The following is a 6,731-nucleotide window of genomic DNA, read 5'->3' on the forward strand; positions in this document are numbered from 1 at the left end:
CCCGCCTGCAGGCGCCCGCCCAGCTCCGCATCTGGAGGGACGGCGCCGTGAGCCTGGAGCCGGCTGCAGGCAGCGGTAGGTCCCGCCCGCGCGGCCGAGGGAGGCACACAAAGGCGGGCGGGCGCCGGGGGGCGCGATGTCGCCTCTTTGTCTGCGCCGCGGCGCCCTCCCCGCCGGCCTCTGATCCCCCCGGCCCCGAGCAGCCCCTCGGGCCGGGCGGGGGAGGGAGCTTGCTCCCTCCAGAAACAACCCCTGCCCCCCAAAGCGTGTAATCCCATCGCTTTGCAGGCTGGACCCAGGGAACATCAGCTCAGTAATGCATCCTGTGTTTATTAATAGCGAAATGAATGGTATTGCTCTAAAACCTGGAGCCGGCAGCAGGGGAATGAAAAGAAAGCCCACCTCCCCAGTAATGGCATCCTCTAGGGTACCAGGCACTGGCGCAGTGCCCCCCCATCCCCCAGGGTTTTAGGAAGGGTTGGGTGTTGGTGCTCAAAGTCCCCTAGATACAGGAGTCTTTCCAGTAGGGAGACTGAGCGTTTGGATACGCAGCGCGGCACTGGAATTGACGGAGGCTTGTCATTGCATGTCTGCCTGGAAAAAATAAACCACTGGCACAGCCTGACAGTCATCTGGGCTGGAAGGAAGAAAGGCTTGTGCTGAGACCCACATATACAGTATGGCAGGCATGCCGTAATTCTTGGGTATTGTTTAGAGAAGCAGAAAGGAGATGACCCCTGAAAAGTGCTGTGAGATGCTGTGCAGGGAAGCGTGGGAGGATGCCATGGGGAGAAAAACTGCGTACAGCAGCTGCTGGCAAGGAGGGAAATGCCTGCTTGGCCACACCTTCCTTGTGCCCCAGGGATCTCAAATCGGCGTTGTTTGAGGTGCACTCCATTTCCTGGAGATGTTTTCAGCAATAGCTTTTCTTTTCCAAATGGGTCACTTCTATATCTTTTGCTTTTCCCCTTGCTTCTTTCTTTCATGGCTTTGCTTTTTTTTGTTATCATAGTGTGTCTGCTTGTATTTTCTTCAATATAGCATTGTCTAAAGTAGGATTCAAAGTATGGTCTAAAGCTCTGGTCCTCTTGTAAGAATATATTAATTACCACCGGCTGGATCAGACCATAGGTCCGTCTTGCCCAGGCTCCTGTGTTGCACAGTGGATGCTGAAAGCGACTTTTGACTTTAACCCATCAGATTTAGCTTGTGTTGAATGTGGCTGGCCTTGCCTGCACAAGTCATCTTAAGCAATTTAGCATGTGTCATCTGTGTACTGTCCTACATACATTGTCCTTACTCTTAATGTTATTCTAGATTTGTTTTTCTTTTTTTTCTTTACAAGTTTTTTGGGGTTTTTTTTTGCAATGTATTCCTTTTCTCCATGTGTTTTGTGGCTACTTCCTTTGTTGATTCAAGTTAGCTACCTGGGCTTAGTTCTTGGGACTCTTAGTATACAGCTGGCAGCCAAGGATTGGAGTAAAATGGCGGGTGGACAGGATAGTCTAAGACAGGTTCTGAAACTGTGGTTTGCGGACCACCACTGGTCCACAAGCTCCATTCAGGGGGTCTGCAGAAAGGTTACAGAACTATCAAGAATATCTGTACTTGTAAGGTAAGACTACTGATGTTAAAATATGAGTTGTGTGCTTTGATTTGTAGAACAAAAAAAAGTTTATTAAGTGGTCTGCCGAGACCCTCAGCAATTTTTAGGTGGTCCATGAAAAAGTCAGTGCTTCTCCTTGCTATATAATGGAAAAAGGGAAGATACTTGGGGATCCCTACTAGAAGTCTGTTCCTAGACCTGCTTAGTAGCTCTGTCTTTTATCATAGTCTCTAATTAAAAAAAAACAAAAACAAAAACTTCTCTGAAACCTAAGATCTAAATCAGTGGTTCTTAACTTCATTAGACTTCAGGCACCCCTCAGAAAATGCTAGCTCTTCGTTTTCAGGGGTGTAGGTTGGAGCTGTGTTGGTCTAAGGCAGGGTAGGCAATGTTTTTTGGCTGGAGTACTGAAAAACACCACAATGCCTACCTCGGAAGGTGCTGGAGTGCCAGCATGGCAGAAAAACAAAATGAGGGCAAGGGGTACATGGCAGGATGCCCTGCTTGTGCCCCTGCTGACCTGTGCCTCCCACCCCTACTGCCCCCCAGCCTGGGTTCTCTGGCTGTCAGCAGCTACCCCGGCTCTGGGGAGCTGCTGGGAGCAGCCTGGACTCCCGGCTGGCTGCAGTTGGGAGGCTCCAAACAGCTGTGCTGGGCTTCGCACAGGTGTGTGCACCTACGCATTGCATTGGAGTGGGTGGTGAGGGAGGGGCTTGAGGCAGCGCAGCCCCGGTCTCTCCCCTTCTTCCATCACAGAGGTAATGGCAGGCTTCCAGAGCCCAACGCAGCTGTTTGTAGCCAGCCTGGGCTCTGGGCAGCTGCACCAAGCAAGCAGGGGGCAGGCTGCAAACAGCTGTGCTGGGCTCCACAGCTCCAGCATCAGCTCTGTGCTGGCAGCAACTGCACGGGCACCTTGGGGCGGGCTGCGCTGCCCCGCTCTTCGCCCCGAGGTGCCCGTGCTTCCCAAGGTGCTGTGAGAACTGTTAGCCAGGGGAGATAGTGTAATTAGTTAAGTTTTATTGTTTTATTTAGTCAGTGGTACAGAAAGGAACGAAGTGGCTAGCACCATGTTTGGTCATCCTTCAGTCCCTGCCTGAACTAGGCACCCATTTACAGCTGGGTTACTTGGGGCAGCTGTAAGTGTGTCTGGGATGCTGCAATGCCTTAATTGTGCCATTAGATCACCTGGCAGGAGTCTGCTCAATTTGAAAAAAAGCAATATGTCCTGTTTCTGTTTCTCCCCTCCACAAAGCTATATGTTTCTGTGGTGGTTTCATAAAATATGCCCTTCACTCACCTTTCTGAATTGTGTAAAAGAGAGAGAGAGTGAGTGTGTGGATGTTCTTTCTTGAGGCTTTGTTTTCAGGTACCCAGCTTGATAGACTGCTGCTTGTGCCCCATAGCTTTCAGAAGCATCAGCAATACAAAGACAAAATGTTCTATTCCAATGGTTAGCAACCTTTTAAGGCTTCAGCTTGAATTGACCCCATTTGGGGCAGAGTCAGGTAGGTGGAAGGATAGTGCTAGGACCCAGTCACTACCACCACTGCTTTTCCCTGCAGTCACATGGGAAGAGCACTGGCAGCCAGCTTTGCAGCAGGGTAAAGTCCTGTGCTGAAGCCCCGTGTCCACAGCTGGATCAAATGGCTCCACAGGTTATTGACCCCTGCCATGGTGTGTTCCATTGCTGTTCATACTTTTCTGATTATTAGCAATGAAAATTCACAAGTCTCCTAGCTTCACTCTTCTTGTGGCATGGAAAGTAATGAACAGTAACAGAGGCACTGGAGCTGTTTGTCTGCAGACTTAAGAAGACAGATTTGGAAGGTTATTCTTAAAAGCATAAGGCTCAGAAATTTACCACTTCTTGAATAAAAGCTCAGATTCTTTAGAATTTGACAGTATTTTTACAAACCAGCTTCCTATTGCAAATGGGATCTTCGTTAACAGCTGTTTGTCATTAATAGGATACAGAATATTTTACAAAATAAATTAAAATAGTTTTGGCATATAGGGCAAGACTTAGCTCATTCTGTTTCTGACTACTTCATGACTGTGTGTCTCAAAATGTGAATAAAGGATATGATTTATAGCTCAGTGACATCACCAGAAGCCTTTCTATTGCGCTGTATGAATTTTAGATTAGTCCAAGTGCTCCCTATCATGCAGTTTTGTGTATCGGAGGCCATCAGCCTTTGCAGAAACACAAATTTGAATTTAGGCCTTCTCGGGTGAAAAAAGAAAGTGATACTCAGGTGTTTGTTTTTAATTTTATTTGCATATCCTATTAATGATTTAGTATTTTTTAGAAATGTATTTTTAAGAGATTTCCCACTGGATTTGGGGTAGATAAAGGTAGGGATATGGGATCATGGGAAAGCAGGGCTGGAAGGGATCTCACAAAGTCATCTAGTCCAGTCCTCTGCTCAAGGCAGGATCTTTCTTGACTGAACCATCCTAGCCAACTGTCTGTCTAACCTGCTTTTGGAAATTTGTGGGGGTGGAGATTCCACAGCTTCTTAGGTAGCCTGTTCCAATGTTTCACAACCTTCATGGTCAGAAAGTTCCTCCTAATTTCCAACCTCAATTTCCTCTGCTGCAGTTTGAGTGCATTGATCCTAGTCCTGTCTCTTGCAGCCACAGAGAAAATTCCCCATCTTCTTCTCTTCCCTGGAATAAATAACCCTTGTTCTTTCAGCCTGTCCTTGTAAGTCATACTTTACAGCTTCAAATATTTTTTGTCACTCTCCTCTGAACTCTTACCAATCTGTCCACATCTTTCTTGAAGTGTGGGGTCCAAAACGATATATTACTCCAGGTGAGGCCTTATCAGTGCACAATAGAGCAGAAGAATCACTTCCCTGTATTTGCAAGTACCACGGTTATTAATACAACCCAGTATTCAGAACTAAGGCTCTACTGTATTCATCTTTACATCTGTAGTGCACATTGCCTATTAGTCCAAATTCATTTTAATATAGTACATTATTTTATTTGGAGAAGTATGGACCTATCTGATTATTGTCTTTAATTAATACTTTTCATATCCTATGTTCAAATCTCATACTTTAAAACTGTTCACTAGTTTTTTAGTGAAATAATTATGTTAAGGAATGAAATGTTGGAACTGATCTGTAAAATCAGGTCATTTTAATTTTTTTTTTTTTTGCAAGAACATACATGACTAGGTTGATGGTTTTATTAATCAAAAGAACCAAATACTGGGTGTTGGTTTCTTTTTTTTGTAAACAACAGAATCCTGTGTGTATGGGCAAATAAAGGATTTCCCTGAGAATGGTATCTTTGGGTAGTGAACATTCAGGCTTTGTTCGGGATTGTGAAGGAGGATGCGATCAGTCATGCCTGTCAGGGTAACTCATGCTAATGCAACAGGAACTGCTGAGCTGCAGCAGTATTGTAGAATTTGCTTCAGAGATGACTGCAAAGTACTTGTTTTCCAAATGTGTTGCAAATCTCTTCATTTAGCCAGAGCTGAAGAGTAGGAAGAAATAAACAGAAAAAGCATTAAATATGAATAAATGAATTTAGAAGAAACAAAGAACAGAATTACTGGTCACCTGGTATGAATCTTAATGACTATCTGGCATGTAAATACCACAGATGCATATCTGTCCTAACTATCCTTGAGTGTAGTTCAAGGCAAAATTGTAGACCCAAGTGCAGAATATGTTTAACCTAAATGGTGTTTTACCCTTGTCCTCTCCTTCCTTGTTTACAGTTTATCTTTACCTAGAATGCAGCACTGGATACAGTGCCAGCAAAACCTCTGAAATAAAACATTTTGGTATAGGGATGTGATTTGCTACTTATAAATGCTGTTGTAAAACACCAGTTCTTGGATATTTTTAAAATCTCAAGTAGTTAAGTTCAGGTGACAGTAGCATGAATAATAAAACTGCACAGAAACTGATGCTGAATGTCTAGTAATATATTCAGCATAAATAAGACTGCTTCTCAAAAGTAAATTGTTGTCATAGGCAACCAGCAAGTTCTAGCTATTAAAAATCTTGGCTACATGTTCCATGCCTATGAGACGAGCTTTGGGATGGAAAAATGTACTCTGGAAGCTTGCAGTTTCCTATATACACTCAGGGTGAGATCCAAATTAGGGATCTAAATACTGATGAGTACCCTAAGTACTGGTTAAGTACCCGTTTAAACTCCCTTAAAGTTATGGCTTAGAGGGATAACTGATCAGTGATAACATGAGTCTACCAGGGACCAGCCTCTGCCTGCATTCACTTGTTCTCCGGGGCAGCAACTGACTGGGAAAGCCCCTCACCCATTACTGCTTCAGTTGGCAGGTCTTGCTGCTGCTGCTGCCGCCTACAGCCGGCCCCGGCCCCTAGATAGCTGTGCATTGGCAGCAGCAGCAAATTGGAAAAGCCCCTTATCCACTGCTGCTGCAGGCAGGTCGCTGCCTGGGGGTGGGCCTGGCTGCAGGCAGCAGTAGTGAGCCCTGCCACAATCCCTGTGAAGCCGAGGGTGGCAGCAGAAGGCAGGACAAGCCCCTCGCCTGCTGCTGTCACTGGTGAACCAGCTGCACTGGGTCTGCAAAGCCCCAGCCCGACTTGGTGGTGGCAGGTGCACACGCACCTCGGGGTGGATGGTGGGGAAACTACAAAGGGCCCAGTCCTACTTGTGGCAGCGCAGTCCAGGCCCCTTCCCCACCATCCGGCCTGAGGTGCATGTGCATCCGCTGCTGGCAACGAGCCAGGCTGAGGGCTCTGTGGACCCTGGTGCAGCTGCCTGCAGCCTCCCTGCTGTGAGCTGTGATGGGTGGCAGGGGCCTGCCTGGGCCTGATAACTGTGGCAGGTGACTAGGAGGCTGCAAGAAGCTGCCCCAGGGTTTGTGGAGCCTCAGCCCGGTTCATTGCCAGTGGCAGGTACATGTGTGCCTTGGGGTGGATGGTGGGGAGGGGGCTGGGGCTGCATTGCCATAGGAAGGATCAGGCCCCTTGCAGCTGCCCCGCTGCATCCATGTAGTACTAGGTACTAATCCCCCTTCCCCTCCTCCTCGCTGCTCTCTCTCCTTCCCTCCTGCTTTACCCCACTGCCTTCAGAGGCACCGCATCTCTTCCTGTCCACTTGTTCCTCCCTCCCC

The 6,731-nt window shown here is 47.1% G+C and overlaps 1 protein-coding gene across 1 annotated transcript in view; it reads left to right on the forward strand.

Annotated features, from left to right (window-relative positions):
• Positions 1–38: 38 nt before the first annotated feature.
• The window catches only part of SPIRE1 (spire type actin nucleation factor 1), a 192,059-nt gene continuing 185,366 nt past the window's right edge, over positions 39–6,731 (forward strand). Inside the window, exon 1 of the mRNA XM_019525074.1 lies at positions 39–75. The gene's annotated coding sequence lies outside the window, so the exon portion shown is untranslated. The remainder of the gene's footprint in view (positions 76–6,731) is intronic.

This window comes from Gavialis gangeticus, unplaced genomic scaffold (assembly GCF_001723915.1).
Source record: "Gavialis gangeticus isolate Ggan-Ray unplaced genomic scaffold, GavGan_comp1, whole genome shotgun sequence".
NCBI lineage: Eukaryota > Metazoa > Chordata > Crocodylia > Gavialidae > Gavialis > Gavialis gangeticus.